At 38.5% G+C, this 19035-nt stretch overlaps 1 long non-coding RNA gene across 1 annotated transcript in view; it reads left to right on the forward strand.

The window, feature by feature from the left end:
• The first annotated feature begins 653 nt into the window (after positions 1-653).
• LOC123848449 (uncharacterized) overlaps positions 654-19035 on the forward strand; it is a 103377-nt gene continuing 84995 nt past the window's right edge. Inside the window, exons 1-2 of the long non-coding RNA XR_010406222.1 lie at positions 654-1734; positions 2118-3539. This is a non-coding gene — a long non-coding RNA (uncharacterized LOC123848449). The remainder of the gene's footprint in view (positions 1735-2117; positions 3540-19035) is intronic.

A 19035-nucleotide genomic window follows, 5' to 3' on the forward strand; every position in this document is an offset into this window, starting at 1 on the left:
ATGTCAGTTATAAGAATTTATATATTTTTTAAATACTTCAGAGTGTTTTATTATTATGTATTTATTATATCCAGCCATATCTGCTATAATAACCAAGTATTCTTAAATATGGTTATGTTTACTTTCCTGGTATATAACAGTTTCAGTTCCTTATTACTTGGCCTCCACGCCCCCCCACCCGCCCCACTATGTATACCCAACAAGCACTGATCTTCTCTTACTATAGATTAGTTTTCATGTCCTAGAATTTTATTTAAATGGAAGCATAAAGGTTTTTTTTTTGGCATTTGGTTTTGGCCTGGCTTCTTTCATTGAGCCTATTTGTTTAGATTTACCCATTTTTTTTGTATATATAAATAGTTCATTCTTTTTTAATTGATGAGTAGAATCCTATTATACAGATATACTACAACTTGCTTGAAATTTGTTGCTTTAAAAAAAATTAAAGCTCCTATGAACATTTTGTATACATTTTTACATGGATATGAGCTTTCTTTCTCTAGTATTTCCCCCAGGGTAAATACTTAAGAGTGCAATGGCTGGGTCACATGGTAGATTTAAGATTAACATTGTTAAGAAACTACCAAACTGGTTGTACCATTTTTTCTTTGCCACCAGCATTGTATGTGAATTGCATCCTCCACAACCCTGCCAATGCTTGGTATGGTCAATCTTTTTAATTATAGCCGTTCTCATGGGGATGTAGTGGTATCAAATTATAGTTTTAATTTACAATTCCCTTATGATGTTGAGCATATTTTTATGTGCTTATTTGCTATTTCTATATGTTTGGTGAGGTGTTTATTCATTTGGTGAAGTGTCTACATGTTTGGTGAAGTGTCTATTCTCTATTTATTGTAGTGTATTTTTTTTCTAATTGACTTTCTATATAGATTTTTTATATTCTAGATACAGGTACTTTGTCAGATATGTAATTTGCAAGTATTTTCTCCCACTTAGTGCCTCATTTTTTCATTCTCTTCACAGTGTCTTAAGAAGAGCATTTTTTAACTTGGAGGAAGTCCAATTTATGTATTAGTTCACTTATAGATTGTAGTTTTGGTATCTCTTCTATGAAACCTTCACCTAACTCAAGATCACAAGGACTCTTTCCTATGTTTCTTCTAGAAGACTGACAACTTTAGGATATATATTTAGGTCTGTGATCCATTTTGAGTGGACTTTTATATGTAGTGTGATATATGGGTCACAATTGATATTTGTGTATATGATATCCACTTGTTTCAGCACCATTTGTTGATAAGACTCCCATTTCTCCACTGAATTGCTTTTGCCCCTTTTCCAAAAATCAGTTGTCCATATGTGTGTGGGTCTATTTCTGGACTCTATTCTTTTCAGTCTACTTGTCTACCTTGATTCCAATACCACACTGTCTTGATTACGGTAGGTTTCTGAGTCTTAAAATCCGTAAGTGTTCATCCTCCAATTTGATTCTTTTTCGGAGTTGTTTTTCATGGCCTAGATCCTCTGCGTTTCCATATAAACTTCAGAATTGGCCTGCCAATTTCTTTAAAAATATTTGCTAGGATTTTTATTGGATTGCATTGAATATGTGGATCTATATTTAGGGAGAAGTGACACTGAAATAATCCTGAATCTTCCAACCCACAAAGACACTTGTCTCTCCATTTATTTAGGTCTTCTTTAATTTTTCTGAGCAATGTTTTGAAGTGTTTAGTGAACAGGCTTTGCACATCTGTGGACAGATGATCTGTAAGTATTTCATACTTTTTGATGTTATTGTAAAAGGCATTGTTTTGTAAATATAATTCCCAAGTATTATATTTTCACCAAACTGTCAGCAGCCAAATGTTTAATAATAGCTGTTGCCAAATGTTTTTTGTTGAAAGCACAGACTACTCTAAGATGAAAAAGCTACCTGATGGATAACAAGCATTTGACTGTGTTTCTATGTCAGCTTTTTAACATTACTGGCAATGTACTGAAACTAGGGAGAAAAATGTCACAGAGAAAATTCTACAGGTCATCTCCAGAAAAATCAGTCACTAAAAGAAAATAGTTATAGTAGCGTTCAACTTTATATGTGTGGTTAGAATTGAACCAGTTGAATAGTGGGATTTTCCTTTTTTCCTTAGAATTGATGAATTCTGCGTTCTTGAGTGGTGAGACAGAGGAAGGAGAGACCATGTACATATATAAGTATGTATGTTTGTATGTATGTGTATATTGTGGAAGCTGCCAGGAATCTTTATTGTGAGGAATACTTCAGGTTAATTACTTTACTGTGGTCATGTCAGTCGTGTTCACTTCCTAACACATAATAGGAAGCAAATCACAGTGGTTGTTTTTTTCCACCTTCATTTGGCCAGCCTGGTTACCATGGCGACTCAGTGACTGCTGTGGTATCTGGTGGAGATTGAGCATTGTTTTGTAATTCTAGCCTGAATCCCTTACTAGGATCATGGTTGTCAAGTGTTGCTTTTCTTATTTCCTCATTCCTTCCAGGTTTATTAATTGAAATTTGGCTGGAGGTAGGGCTTTCTCTTCTCCCTGTTTTTTTTTTTTTTTTTAATTTATATCAGTATGACTCATAGATTCCTATTTTGCAAAAAGAGTTACCATCTGATGCTATAATTATTTTTTTTATGCTCAAATGTCTCAGAATTGGCCAATGGAAGCCCCTTCAAGTTGACTTGTGTCTCTTCGACACTTTCTTAGAATTTTTTCTTTCTTTTTTTTTTTTAAAGATTTTATTTATTTATTTGACAGAGAGAGAGGGAGAGAGAAAGTGAGTACAAGCAGGGAGAGCGGCAGGCAGAGGGAGAAGCAGACTCTCTGCTGAGCAGGGAGCCTGATGTGGGACTCGATCATGACTTGAGCCAAAGGCAGACGCTTAACTGACTGAGCCACCCAGGAGCCCCTAGAATTCTTTCAACATTTACTTTGTTCCCTGAGGCTATCTTTTAATCTGTAGAAAGAAAATTATGATGCCCAACTCAGCATCACTTTGAGGAACTGAAGAGAAAATAACAACCTACAGCATGTGGCGTCTAGTAGGTCCTCGGTGAATGCTATTTCTCCATTCCAATTTTGCCTCCTTCATTCTGTCAAGGCAGTGTTTCTGACATGAACATCATAGCATGAGTACCGGAGACAATACTTGGACATGGAGCAGCAAGCAGGGATGAGCACACATTTCCATGATGTGAGAGCTTCATTGTCACTGCTGTGTACGGGAGGAGGCTGTGGGATGGAGCTGGGGAAGAGGCACAGCATCATTGGACAGCTTCCAGTGACCTGAGTGGGGACAGGCAAGCACATGCTCACCCATTGCCCCTGTGTTTCATGTGCTCTCCCTTTCTCTCACTTTATTCTTTATTCCATGTGCTGTCTGATCCCCTGACTCTCCTGGCTAATGGAGCAGCAGACAAGGCTGTGGACTCTGAGCCCCTGAAATAGGAGCCAATAGAGAAGAACAAAGTGTGATGTTGAGTGTGCTAGACTGGGTCCTAGAACAAGAGTGAAGAGATTAAGATCCTATCATTGGGACCATTTAGGTAAGTTACTACCCTTCCTTCAATGTCTTCTATACAACAAGATAACAATACCCAATTCTCCCAATCACCTGGGAATATTGCATGTTGTAAGTGTGATTCCATGGGGGGAAGCAATCTGTGGTCATAGGTGGGAGGGAAGGACCAGTGTACTTTTGAGTAATTATATTAACAGAGACATCCCAGATACCACTGAACTCTGGTAGTCATGAGATTAATGGTACACAAATGTCAGATGCTTAGGTCAGGATTTCTCCAACTATAGTCCTCAGAGTTCATCAAAAACAGGAAGGTAGAATGGGAGGGGTTTACATTTTGAATAATATCTCCAGTTGTTTCTGGTACTCATCTAAGTTTAAAAAGTCCTGCTGTGAATTTGCAGCAAACTCTTCTTATAATTTTTAATCCTTTGATGTCTAATTTCCTTGTCAGCTTCTTCTGAAACTCAGCTTTAAATATCTGTGTCTGCTTCTGTGTGTCAAATAGGTAACAATTCCTTCATGTAAGTAATATTTATTCAGAGATTTACATATGAAACACAGAACTAGTCACTAGGACACAGCACAGAACAAGATAGGCAGGGTCCCTGGCAATAAACAGGTAAACAAATCAATAAGCAGGACAATTTCATATGGGAATGAGTGCTTTAAAGAAAATAAATGAATCCATTTAATAGGAAATGATGGGGACAGGGATTATTATGGATGGGTTATCCGTGAAGTTCTTTCTCAGGAAGTGACATGAGTTGAGTCCTAAACAGCAAAAGGAAACCAGGCCTGGGCTGGCCCTTTTGTTTGTGATGTGCATGCCACAAGTTGTTCCAGGAGCAGATGATGAGCTTGAGTGGCAAGAGCTTGGCAGACAAAGTGCTGATGGTCAGAGATGAGGTCAAAGGGCAGACAGGAGCCACATCACTTGGGCCATGTAAGGAAATTAGAGTCATTCTAACGGTGGAGGGTTACAGTATGGGAATTACATGATCTGATTCATGTGCTCACAAGGTGACTCGGGCTGCTGTGATGAGAATGGACTAGACAGTGACAAGATGGCTGTGGGGATAACCATTAGGAGAATCTTGCAGTAGTCTAGGGGAGGGATGAGGGTGGATTGGCCCAGTGCTGCCACAGTGTGCAAAGGACAGGGGTGGTCTTGGATAGGACATGTTGGCAACAGGACAGGTGGGACCTGCAGTGACTGTGGGTGGGGGTATGTGATGATAAGGCAGAATCAAGGATGAGCCCTTGACTTTTTGTTCAGCCAAGTGCAGAAATGGTGGTGCTATTTCCTGACATCAGTTGTTCCAAGCACTTTTGAGATGTTCTCATGATAATTAGTTAGGTATCCAACAGTGGTTATGGTGAAAGTGATTTACAAGATGCAGCATTTGATGAGTAGGATTCAGTGGTAAAAACTATTATGCTTTATTAAACACACATACAAACTATAAAACTATACAAATCTCATATTGTATTTGTTTAAAGTAGCTAACATTTTTGAGCTCTTATTGTGTACCTAGCAGTGTTCTAAGTACTTTTGTGTATTAACTCAATTCACAAAACAACCCATGACGTAGGGGTGATTGTGTTCTCCATTTTATAGAAGAGGAAACTGAAGCACAGGTTCTTTCAATCTCCTAAGATCATAGAGATCCAGGTATCCTGACGTCTTTGCAGTAGAATTTTTTAAATAATAGGATTCTGGACTATTTATCCTTGTAAAGACCAAACACAAAGCAATATTTATTTAAAAATGTGTCTTCTACAGTACTGCATAATCCCAATTTTATACATGAGACAACTGAGTGACTGTAAGGTGAAGTAAAAGTATTCAGACTCACACAGAACTAGGATTTGGACGTGGTCTGTCTCCAGAAGCCACATTCCTAACCAGTACACTTAGAAGAAGAAAAAGACATTTGGGGGCGCCTGGGTGGCTCAGTTGGTTAAGCGACTGCCTTCGGCTCAGGTCATGATCCTGGAGTCCCGGGATCGAGTCCCGCATCGGGCTCCCTGCTCGGCGGGGAGCCTGCTTCTCCCTCTGCCTCTCTCTCTCTCTCTGTTTCTTATGAATAAATAAATAAAATCTTTAAAAAAAAAAAGAAAAAGACATTTGTTGCACTACATCAGCCTATGATGGGTGATGTTAGGTCAGGGCCATCTGTATCTCTTTGGGTGGAAACTATGCTTCAGTAGGCATTTGCATTGCACCAGATGGTATTTATTTAAGAAAAACAAAAAGGTAATAATTATAGAAACAAAAGGGTGTCATAGATGAACAAAGCTAGACCCTGGTTAAAGTGGTAAGGACAGATTTTAATCAGTAATATACTTTTGTAACAGGGAAGAGTTGAATGTGAACTCATCACCAATTTGTACAGAGGTGACTGAGCATTTTAAAGGGAGTATAAGGGAATAGGGAGCGTAGTAAGTAGGGGCTCAGTAGAGTCAAGGAAATGAAAAATTACAAAAATAAGGAAGTGGGTTTTGCCCACCTGAGTATGCTAACTGGCCTTTATTCAGGTTAGATTTCTACTCTCCCACAGATGCTGGAGGCAGGGGCCCTATCTTCAGGTGTTGGCTGGGACAAATAGTAAATTGTTCTGGCAGCCTTGAGTTTTCTCAGGCAATCACTTTAAGAGGATTTAGGGTCATCTTAGGAATGTAGCTTTGAGCTGTTAGAAACTAACAAACTGAGGGTTGCTGGAGTGGAGGGGGGTGGGAAGGATGGGGTGGCTGGGTGATGGACATTGGGGAGGGTATGTGCTATGGTGAATTATGTAATCACAGACCTGTACCCCTGAAACAAATAATACATAATATGTTAATAAAGAAAAAAAACTATGGTAGTGTTTAGTTCAAGACTTAACTGGCCAGGGTTGAGGTGTAGTCAAGAAAAGGGCTAAGAGGAGTCTGTCTAGAGTTTGGCCCAGGAGAAAATCTTTATCAAGGGTAATAATTATATAAAGAGGAATAATCACGATAGTTACTATGCATTAGACAAATTGGCTGTTAAAATAATTCCTTGGACTTTCATGGTAAATTTTTTTTCCCCCTCTTATGAGCTCCAAGTGCTTTTCAGATGGGAATCACATTGCTCTGTGCTCTAGGCTTTGTTGGATGGAGGGCAGGGCTGATTTGACCCCTTTTGATAGGTGAAGCTAGAGGAGGTGTGGTGACTTACCCAAGGTCACCTAGAGTTAGTAGGTTAGGTTGGCCTATGGGGCCAAGTTTGTCTCCTGTCTGGTACTCAGTTTTCTGTACATCAGACATAGCTCTGTCCTTGTTCCTATGTGCAGTGAATCACTCTAAGGGCTCAAAGGATACGTGCTTCTTTAAAGTTAACCTGTGAGTAAAAAAATAAAAGTAAAAAGTAAAAAATTAAGTTAACCTGCAAGTAATATACAAGGACACTTAGTCTCTTCAAATAACAAGAAATAGGGTATTGATTATCCTCTCCTTCCCTAATCTCTATTGGGAGATTAGAAGAAAAATTCCTGGAATCTCGCATGCAGCGTGTACTCTTTTGTGACTGGCATCTTTCAGTCAACATAATGTGTATTTGCATTATCATTGTCCATAGTTGTAAATTGTTCATTCTCATTGAGGTATAGTAAGAGGTACATTATGTGGATATTTCATAATGTATCTATCTGTTTGGAGAATTTACATATTTTTACATTTTTGATTTATTTTGAGTAATGGTACTATGAATGCTCTTTTATGTATTTTTTGATAGACATATATATTTTCATTTCTCTTGGACATATACTAAAGAAAGGCATTTCTAAGTCATAGAGTGTGCTTATGTTGAGATCAGTAGACACTGCCAAGCAGTTTTTCAAGTGGTTGTTCCAATCTGTGTTCCTACCGACAGTATGTTGTGAGTTCTACTTTTTCCAAATTCTTGACAACACTTGGTATTTTCCATCTTTTTCATTTTTGTTGTTCTGGTGGGCATGTAGTGGTATGTCACTGTGGCTTTAACTTCAATTTCTCTGTTATAAATTTTCTTTAACTCTGTCTGAAGTGTTTAGTTTCTTTTAATCTAAAGAAGGTCCATTTTTTAACCTTCTGATTTATTTGCTGAAAAAACTAGATCTTTTTTCCTGTGGAATTTAAATTTGGGGTTTTGCTAATTATATCCTTATTATATAATTTATTATGTTCCTCCAGCCCTTCTATTGTCTTTAAATTGATAATTAGGTTTAGAGGCTTATTTAGATTCAGGTTTTTTGGCACGAGTATCTTAGATGTGGTGTTGTTTAGTTCTATAGTATTACACCATGAAGCTCATTTTGTCTAGTTGTCTCCTGTTGTGACATTAAGATTCATCACTGAGTTCTGAGTTAGCCTGATCCATTGATTACAAAATTTCCCATGTGCTTTTCATCTTATGTTTTATGCAATCTCTGAAGATTGTTGCCTGGGTCTACATTTCATTAAAGGCTGCAAAAAAGTGATATTCTAATTCTGATTTTGCCTGCATTCATTAGCTAAAATTCTTTTATTAAAGAAACTTAACCTCATCAACTTTTAGGTTGTGCTAAACTTGGTTTGCATAGGAAGGGAAGGATGAATGTGTAATTCTTTCACAGTATTTCTACTTTTCAAAATAATGATTTGTTTTACTAAAATCCTCCAAAGGTGAACAGTGAGTTTGTTTTATTTTGTTTTGCTTTTTGTTAGAGTGTCATCATGAACTCAAAGATCTTTATATTTGATGTTTTAATCCATTGTGGTCATTAATCATTTTGATGTTCAAAATGTTTTGTGTTTGGCCAGTGAAGTTCCTTCAGATTGGCTTCTGAGTCTTTTTAATATGTTTTCTGGCAGGATAGTTTGATCCATAATTCATGATAGAATTCCTACCCCAGACCTGGAATCAGCCATTTCTCTAAGGAAGCCTGGTTCCCTTGAGTGGGACGTGATTTTAGAGGATTCAGTCAGGGTACTAGAGGTGCTCATTGCTACTTGGTTAGCCATTGTTTCTTGACCTTTTCAATGCATGTAGCCTGTAAATACTTATTTTATATATATATGTAACTTTTAAATAGACGTTATTTTTTAAAGCAGTTTTAGGCACAAAACAAAATTGAGTGGAAAGTATAGAGATTTCCCATGTGTGCCATGCTCTGCACATGCATAGCCTCTCCCATTATGAAAGTGCTACATTTGTTTTAATTGATCAATCTATTTTAACACATCATTATCACCCAAAGTCCATAGTTTATGGTTTATTATGGTTCATTCTTGGTGTTGTGCATTTTATGGGTTTGGAAAAATGTATCTACCATTATAGTATTATACAGAGTACTTTCATTGCCCTAAAAATCCTCTGTGCTTCACCAATTCATCCCTCTCCCCTTTCTAACCCCTGGCAATCACTGATCTTTTTACTGTCACCATGTTTTGCCTTTTTCAAAATGTCATATAGTTGGAATCATACAGTATATAGCTTTTACAGATTGGCTTCTTTCACCTAATAACATGCAGTTATGGTTCCTTCATGTCTTAATAGCTTGATGGTTCATTACTTGTTATCACTGATAATATTCCATTGTCTGAATGTATCACAGTTTACTTGTCAATTTATTTAGTAAAGGACATCTTGGATGCTTCCAGATTTTGGTAAATATAAATAAAGCTGCTATAAACATTCGTGTGCAGATTTTTGTGAGGGCATAACTTTTCAACTCCTTTGAGTACATGCCGGGGAGCATGATTGTTGGATTGCATGGTAAGAGGATGTTTAGTTTTATAAGAAACTGCCAAACTGTCTTTGAAAGTGGCCATACTATTTTGTATTCTTACTGCCAATAAATGAGAATTCTTATTGCACTATATCCTTGGCATCATTTGGTGTTGTCAGTGTTCTGGATTTTGGTCATTCTAATAGGTGTGTAGGGGTATCTTGTTTTAATTTGCATTTCTTTGATGATATATGATGTGGAGCATCTTTTCACATGCTTACTTTCAACCTGTATATCTTCTTGGGTGAGGTGTTTGTTAAGGTCTTTGGCCCATTTTTTAACTGGGTTGCTTGTTTTCTTATTGTTAAATTTTAAGAGTTCTTTTTGTATTTTGGATTAACAGTCCTTTATTAGATGTGTCTTCTACAAAAATTTTCTCCAACTCTGTGGCTTGTCTTCTCATTCTTTTGAGGTTGTCTTTTTTAGAGAAGAAGATTTTCATTTTAATGAAATCCAGCTTGTCAATTATTTCTTCATGGATCATGCTTTTGGTGTCAAATCTAAAGTTATCATCAGGGGCTCCTGGGTGGCTCAGTTCGTTAAACGTCTGCCTTCAGCTCAGGTCATGATTCCAGGGTCCTGGGATCGAGCCTCACATTGGGCTCCCTGCTCAGTGGGAGCCTGCTTCTCCCTCTCCTCCCTGCTTGTGTTCTCTGTTGCTATCTCTGTCACTATCTCTGTCTCTCTCAAATAAATAAATAAAATCTTTTTAAAAAAGTAAATAAAAAGTTATCATCATATCCAAGATCATCTAGATTTTTTCCTATGTTACCTTCTTTGCATTTAGGTTTATCATCCATTTTAAGTTAATTTTTGTGAGGGGTTTAAGGTCTATATCTATATTCATTTTTTTGCATGTTGATATCCAGTTATTCCAGTACCATTTGTTGAAGAGTATCTGTGCTCTGTTGTATTACCTTTGCTCCTTTTTCAAAATCAGTTGAATGTATTTATTTATTTATTTTAAGATTTGATTTATTTATTTGAGAGAGAGAAAGAGAGTGAGAGAGAGAGAGCATGTGTAGGGGCAAGGGCAGAGGGAGAAGCAGACTCCCCACTGAGCAGGGAGCCTGATATGGGACTCGATCCCAGGACCCTGAGATCATGACCTGAGCTGAAGGCAGACACTTAACCGACTGAGCCACCCAGGTGCCCCAGTTGAATATATTTATGTTGGGTCTATTTCTGGGCTCTCTATTCTGTTCCATCGATCTCCTTGACTATACTTTCATTAATATACACTGTCTTGATTACTATAGCTTTATTATAAGCCTTAAAATCTGGTAATGTCTATCCTACAACTTTGTTCTTCTCCTTTAGTATGGTATCAGCTATTCTGCATCTTTGCCTCTCCATTTAACCTTAGAATCAGTTTGTTGGTTTCCACAAAATTACCTCCTGAGATTTTGATCAAGGTTGCATTGAATCTATAGATCAAGTTGGGAAGAACTGACATCTTGACAGTATCGAGCCTTCCTAGTCATGGACATGGGATATCTCTCCATTTATTTAGTTCTTTGGTCATTTATCAGAGTTTTTTAGTTTTCCTCATATAGACCTTGTACATATTTCATTAGATTTATATCTAAGTATTTCCTTTTTGGGGTTGCTAATATATATATAATTGTGTTTTTAATTTCAAATTCCACTTGTTCTTTGCTGGCACATGGGAAGGCTATTGAATTTTGTATGTTTACTTTGTATTTTGCAACATTGCTATAATGGTTTGTTAGTTCCAGGAGACTTTTGTTGATTCTTTGAGATTTTCTGCATAGATGACCATGTCATCTGTGAGCAAAGACAGTTTTAGTTCTTCCTTCCTAATCCATATACCTTTTATTTCCCTGTCTTACTGCATTAGCTAGGACTTTCAGTTAGATGTTGAAAAGCAGTGGTAAAAGGGGACATCCTTGCCTTGTTCTTCATCTTAGTGGGAAAGCTTCATGTTTTTCACAATTAAGTATAAAGTTACCTGTAAGTTTTTTGTAGACATTCTTTATCACATTTAGGTAGTTCCCCTTTATTCCAAGTTTACTAAGAGTTTTTGTTGTTGTTGTTGTTGTTTTATTCTTATGTTATCCCCATACATTACATCATTAGTTTTAGATGAAGTGTTCCATGATTCATTGTTTGTGCATAACACCCAGTGCTCCATGCAGAATGTGCCCTCCTCAATACCCACCACCAGGCTAACCCATCCTCCCACCCCCCTCCCCTCTAGAACTCTCAGTTTGTTTTTCAGAGTCCATCATCTCTCATGGTTCGTCTACCCCTCCGATTTCCCCCGCTTCATTCTTCCCCTCCCGCTACCTTCTTCTTCTTCTTTTTTTTTATTTCTTGACATATATTGCATTATTTGTTTCAGAGGTACAGATCTGAGATTCAACAGTCTTGCACAATTCACAGTGCTTACCAGAGCACATAACCTCCCCAGTGTCTATCACCCAGCCACCCCATCCCTCCCACCCCCCACCACTCCAGCAACTACCCTCCAGTTCCATCCATGTCGTTGCAAATGGCAAGATCCCATTCCTTTTGGTGGCTGCATAATATTCCATTGTATATATATACCACATCTTCTTTATCCATTCATCTGTCGATGGACATCTTGGCTCTTTCCACAGTTTAGCTATTGTGGACATTGCTGCTATAAACATCAGGGTGCACGTACCCTTTCGGATCCCTACTTTTGTATCTTTGGGGTAAATACCCAGTAGTGCAATTGCTGGATCATATGGTAGCTCTATTTTCAACTGTTTGAGGAACCTCCATACTGTTTTCCAGAGTGGCTGCACCAGCTTGTATTCCCACCAACAGTGTAGGAGGGTTCCCCTTTCTCCGCATCCCCGCCAACATCTGTCATTTCCTGACTTGTTAATTTTAGCCATTCTGACTGGTGTGAGGTGGTATCTCATTGAGGTTTGGATTTGGATTTCCCTGATGCCGAGCGATATTGAGCACTTTTTCATGTGTCTGTTGGCCATTTGGATGTCTTCTTTGGAAAAATGTCTGTTCATGTCTTCTGCCCATTTCTTGATTGGATTCTTTGTTCTTTGGGTGTTGAGTTTGATGAGTTCTTTATAGATTTTGGATACTAGCCCTTTATCTGATATGTCATTTGCAAATATCTTCTCCCATTCTGTCGGTTGTCTTTTGGTTTTGTTGACTGTTTCCTTTGCTTTGCAAAAGCTTTTTATCTTGATGAAGTCCCAATAGTTCATTTTTGCCCTTGCTTCCCTTGCCTTTGGCGATATTTCTAGGAAGAAGTTGCTTCGGCTGAGGTCAAAGAGGTTGCTGCCTGTGTTCTCCTTTAGGATTTGGATGGACTCCTGTCTCACATTGAGGTCTTTCAACCATTTGGAGTCTATTTTTGTGTGTGGTGTAAGGAAATGGTCCAGTTTCATTCTTCTGCATGTGGCTATCCAATTTTCCCAACACCATTTGTTGAAGAGACTGTCTTTGTTCCATTGGACAGTCTTTCCTGCTTTGTCAAAGATGAGTTGACCATAGAGTTGAGGGTCCATTTCTGGGCTCTCTATTCTGTTCCATTGATCTATGTGTCTGTTTTTGTGCCAGTACCATGCTGTCTTGGTGATGACAGCTTTGTAATAGAGCTGGAAGTCCAGAATTGTGATGCCGCCGGCTTTGCTTTTCTTTTTCAACATTCCTCTGGCTATGCGGGGTCTTTTCTGGTTCCATACAAATTTTAGGATGATTTGTTCCATTTCTTTGAAAAAAGTGGATGGTATTTTGATGGGGATTGCATTGAATGTGTAGATTGCTCTAGGTAGCATTGACATCTTCACCATATTTGTTCTTCCAATCCATGAGCATGGAACGTTTTTCCATTTCTTTGTGTCTTCCTCAATTTCTTTCATGAGTATTTTATAGTTTTCTGAGTACAGATCCTTTGTCTCTTTGGTCAGATTTATTCCTAGGTATCTTATGGTTTTGGGTGCAATTGTAAATGGGATCGACTCCTTAATTTCTCTTTCTTCTGTCTTGTTGTTGGTGTATAGGAATGCCACTGACTTCTGTGCATTGATTTTATATCCTGCCACTTGACTGAATTCCTGTATGAGTTCTAGCAATTTTGGGGTGGAGTCTTTTGGGTTTTCCACATAAAGTATCATATCATCTGCAAAGAGTGAGAGTTTGACTTCTTCTTTGCCAGTTTGGATGCCTTTGATTTCTTTTTGTTGTCTGATTGCTGTGGCTAGGACTTCCAATACTATGTTGAATAGCAGTGGTGATAGTGGACATCCCTGCTGCGTTCCTGACCTTAGGGGGAAAGCTCTCAGTTTTTCCCCATTGAGAATGATATTCGCTGTAGGTTTTTCATAGATGGCTTTTATGATATTGAGGTATGTACCCTCGATCCCTATACTCTGAAGAGTTTTGATCAAGAAAGGATGCTGTACTTTGTCAAAAGCTTTTTCTGCATCTATTGAGAGGATCATATGATTCTTGTTCTTTCTTTTGTTAATGTATTGTATCACATTGATTGATTTGCGGATGTTGAACCAACCTTGCAGCCCAGGGATAAATCCCACTTGGTCATGGTGAATAATCCTTTTAATGTACTGTTGGATCCTATTGGCTAGTATTTCGGTGAGAATTTTTGCATCCATGTTCATCAGGGATATTGGTCTGTAATTCTCCTTTTTGATGGGGTCTTTGTCTGGTTTGGGGATCAAGGTAATGCTGGCCTCATAAAATGAGTTTGGAAGTTTTCCTTCCATTTCTATTTTTTGGAACAGTTTCAGAAGAATAGGTATTAATTCTTCTTGAAATGTTTGGTAGAATTCCCCTGGGAAGCCATCTGGCCCTGGGCTTTTGTTTTTTGGGAGATTTTTGATGACTGCTTCAATTTCCTTAGTGGTTATAGGTCTGTTCAGGTTTTCTATTTCATCCTGGTTCAGTTTTGGTAGTTGATACATCTCTAGGAATGCATCCATTTCTTCCAGGTTATCTAATTTGCTGGCATAGAGTTGCTCATAATATGTTCTTATAATTGTTTGTATTTCTTTGGTGTTGGTTGTGATCTCTCCTCTTTCATTCATGATTTTGTTGATTTGGGTCATTTCTCTTTTCTTTTTGATAAGTCTGGCCAGGGGTTTATCAATCTTGTTAATTCTTTCAAAGAACCAGCTCCTAGTTTCGTTGATCTGTTCTACTGTTCTTTCAGTTTCTATTTCATTGATTTCTGCTCTGATCTTTATGATTTCTCTTCTCCTGCTGGGTTTAGGCTTTATTTGCTGTTCTTTCTCCAGCTCCTTTAGGTGTAGGGTTAGGTTGTGTACTTGAGACCTTTCTTGTTTCTTGAGAAAGGCTTGTATTGCTATATACTTTCCTCTTAGGACTGCCTTTGCTGCATCCCAAAGATTTTGAATAGTTGTGTTTTCATTTTCATTGGTTTCCATCTATTTGTTTAATTCTTCTTTAATTTCCTGGTTGACCCATTCATTCTTCAGTAGGATGCTCTTTAGCCTCCATGTATTTGAGTTCTTTCCGACTTTCCTCTTGTGATTGAGTTCTAGTTTCAAAGCATTGTGGTCTGAAAATAGGCAGGAATGATCCCAATCTTTTGGTACCGGTTGAGACCTGATTTATGACCTAGGATGTGATCTATTCTGGAGAATGTTCCATGGGGACTAGAGAAGAATGTGTATTCCATTGCTTTGGGGGGGAATGTTCTGAATAGGTCTGTGAAGTCCATTTGGTCCAGTGTGTCATTTAAAGTCTTTATTTCCTTGTTGATCTTTTGCTTAGACGATCTGTCCATTTCAGTGAGGGGGTGTTAAAGTCCCCCACTATTATTGTATTGTGGTCGATGTGTTTCTTTGCTTTTGTTATTAATTGCCTTATATAATTGGCTGCTCCCATGTTAGGGGCATAGATATTTACAATTGTTAGATCTTCTTGTTGGATAGATCCTTTAAGTAGGATATAATGTCCTTCCTCATCTCTTATTACAGTCTTTGGTTTAAAATCTAATTTGTCTGATATAAGGATTGCCACCCCAGCTTTCTTTTGGTGTCCATTAGCATGGTAAATGGTTTTCCACCCCCTCACTTTCAATCTGGGGGTGTCTTTGGTTCTAAAATGAGTCTCTTGCAGACAGCATATCAATGGGTCTTGTTTTTTAATCCAGTCTGATAGCCTGTGTCTTTTGATTGGGGCATTGAGCCCATTTACATTTAGGGTAACTATTGAAAGATAGGAATTTAGTGCCATTGTATTGCCTGTAAGGTGACTGTTACCGTATGTTGTCTGTGTTCCTTTCTGGTCTATGTTGCTTTTAGGGTCTCTCTTTGCTTAGAGGACCCCTTTCAAGATTTCCTGTAGGGATGGTTTTGTGTTTGCAAATTCCTTTAGTTTTTGTTTGTCCTGGAAGCTTTTTATCTCTCCTTCAATTTTCAATGACAGCCTAGCTGGATAGAGTATTCTTGGCTGCATATTTTTCTCATTTAGTGCTCTGAATATATCCTGCCAGTCCTTTCTGGCCTGCCAGGTCTCTGTGGATAGGTCTGTTGCCAGTCTAATGTTTCTACCATTGTAGGTTACATATCTCTTCTCCCGAGCTGCTGTCAGGATTTTCTCTTTGTCTATGAGACTCGTAAGTTTTACTATTAGATGTCGGGGTGTTGACCTATTTTTATTGATTTTGAGAGGGGTTCTCTGTGCTTCCTGGATTTTGATGCCTGTTTCCTTCCCCAAATTAGGGAAGTTCTCTGCTATAATTTGCTCCATTATACCTTCTGCCCCTCTCTCTCTTTCTTCTTCTTCTGGGATCCCAATTATTCTAATGTTGTTTCGTCTTATGGTATCGCTTATCTCTCGAATTCTGCCCTCATGATCCAGTAGTTGTTTATCTCTCTTTTTCTCAGCTTCTTTATTTTCCATCATTTGGTCTTCTGTATTACTGATTCTCTCTTCTGCCTCATTTATCCTAGCAGTTAGCGCCCCCATTTTTGATTGCACCTCATTAATAGCCTTTTTGATTTCTACTTGGTTGGGTTTTAGTTCTTTTACTTCTCCAGAAAGGGTTTCTCTAATAACTTCCATATTTTTTTCAAGCCCAGCTAGTATCTTTAAAGTGATGATTCTGAACTCTAGATCTGACATCGTACTAATGTCCATATTGAGTAGGTCCCTGGCAGTCGGTACTACCTCTTGTTCTTTTTGTTGAGGTGATTTTTTCCGTCTTGTCATTTTTGTGCAGAGGAGAATAGATTAATGAGAGAACAAAATGCTAGCAGAGTAACAACGTCCCCAGAAAATATACTCTAAACAAATCAGAAAAGACCTGAAGCAGTGGGAAAAGAAAGGGAAAGAGAGAAAAAAGAGAAAGAAAAAAAAGAAAAAGAAAAAGATAAAGATAAAAACAAAAACAAAACAAAACAACAACAACAACAAAAAAAAACCAGAATGTGATCAAATATGATCAGGCTGGTATATAGATCAGTGCCACACACTAGATTTGGGGTGTATTTTGGTCTTTTAGAAGAAAGTGCCTCCCAAAATTTTAAAGAAAGAAAAACTTATATATGTATAAAAATAAGGGTTGATATGATGAAGGGATGGAATATGACTGTAAAGATGGAAATTATAAAAAATTTTGTAAAAGGAATTGATAAGAAGTTGTTTGAAAAAAGAAAGAAGAGGATTTAAAAAGAGAAAAAAAAAAGGGAGAGGATGTGATCAGGCAGGGGAATAGAAAACACCATATACTAGAGATTTAGGGTATATTTTAATCTGTTAGAAGAAACTATCTCAAAATTTTAAAGAGAGAACAACTTATATATATAAGCCAAAAATACGGGTAACTACTATGAAGGGATAGAATATGACTCTAAAAATGAAAAATAAAATTTTTTTTTAAAAAAAGGGATTGATAAGATGTTGGTTGAAAAAGGGAAAAAGAAAAATTCAAAAAGAAAAAAAGACAGTTAAAAAAAAATTAACTTTGAAAGACTAAAGAATCATGGTAAAAAAAGCCATGAATTCTATGTGCAGTATTCCCCTAGCGCTGGAGTTCTGCCGTTCTCATTGATCGGTAAACTTGGTCTTGGCTGGCTGTTCTCGCTGGTCTTCTGGGGAGGGGCCTGTTGCCATGGTTTCCAAATGTCTCTGCCGGAGGCGGAATTGCCCCCCCCTTGCCCCCTCCCGGCTAAGTAATCTGCTCGGGTTTGCTCTCCGGGGCTTTTGTTCCCTGCGAGCTTTCCGTACAGCTTTGAAGGCGGAGAGTGAAAATGGCGGCCTCCCAATCTCCGCCCTGGAGGAGCCGAGAACTCGGGGCCCCGCTCCTCAGTGCGCCCCCAGAGAAAAGCCGTCAGTCACTCCCATCTCTCCCGTCTCCGGCCGCACTCCGTGCTCGCCCGGCCTGTGACCGCGCGTTTCTATCTCTGGCACCCGACCCCGGGTGGAGTCTCCAAACCCAGCAGATCCCTGCAGTGCACTCCCGCGGGGCTCCTCCCGGGGGAGGAAGGTGAGTTTCCCCGGATCTGCCGCTTGTTGGGTCCCTTCCAGAAAGTGGTCGCTTTTCTGTTCAGAGAGTTGTTGCTATTCCTTTCTTCGATCTCCTGTTGGGTTTGTAGGTGTTCATAATGGTTTGATCCCTATCCAGCTGAATTCCTGAGAGGAGACGAAATCCAGGTCTCCTACTCCTCCGCCATCTTGCTCCGCCCCCTCCCACACTCTCTCTTTCTATATATATATACATTTTGATTTCAGCTGGATTAGATTTTAGTTCTTTTATTTCTCTAGTAAGGGATTCTGTAGTGTCTTCTATGCTTTTTTCAAGCCCAGCTAGTATCTTTATAATTGTTGTTTTGAATTCTTGTTCTGACATCTTACTTTTATGTCCATATTGATTAAATCCCTGGCAGTGAGTACTTCTTCCTGTTATTCCTTTTGAGGTGAGTTTTTCCATCTTGTCAATATGTCCAGAAAGAATAGATGAGAGAGAGTGAGAGAGAGAGAAAATACAAAAATAGCAACAACAGGGGCGCCTGGGTGGCTCAGTCATTAAGCGTCTGCCTTCGGCTCAGGTCATGATCCCAGGGTCCTGGGATCGAGCCCCTCATCGGGCTCCCTGCTCAGTGGGAAGCCTGCTTCTCCCTCTCCCACTCCCCCTGCTTGTGTTCCCTCTCTCGCTGTGTCTCTCTCTGTCAAATAAATAAATAAAATCTTTGGAAAAAAAATAGCAACAACAACACCTGAAAGATACAAACAAAACAGAAGAAAACAGAAACCAAAGAGATGATGAGAGAAAAATCAAACAAGAAGTAGAACAGAACACAACAATAAACTAGATCCTGGGTGCATTTTGGTCTATTTGTTAGAAGAAACTAGATCCCAAAATAGGAAAGAAAGAAAAACATATATATACAAAAATAAAATTGAATGCAATGAAAGGAAGCCAAAAATGAAAAAAAATTATATAAAACATAAATGTAAAAATGAAAATTAAAAGACTTCAAAAAAGAATTGATAAAATAGCTGAAAAGGAAAAAGAAATATAAAACTGAAAGACGACAGAATAGTAAGAAAAAACCACAAATGCTATATAGTGTTTTCCCCAAGAACTGGAGTTTTGCAGTTCTCTATGATTGGTAAACTTGGTATTAGCCTGATGTTCCTGCTGGTCTTCTGGGGGAGGGGCCTGTTGAGTAATTCTCAGGTGTCTTTGCCTGGGCGGAGTTGCACCATCATTGCCAGGAGGCCTAGCTCAGTGTATGGGGCTCC

The sequence above is a fragment of the Mirounga angustirostris genome, unplaced genomic scaffold, assembly GCF_029215605.1.
Source record: "Mirounga angustirostris isolate CCGP_5_RB_7025 unplaced genomic scaffold, mMirAng1.0.hap1 SCAF_11, whole genome shotgun sequence".
NCBI classification, from domain to species: Eukaryota; Metazoa; Chordata; class Mammalia; order Carnivora; family Phocidae; genus Mirounga; species Mirounga angustirostris.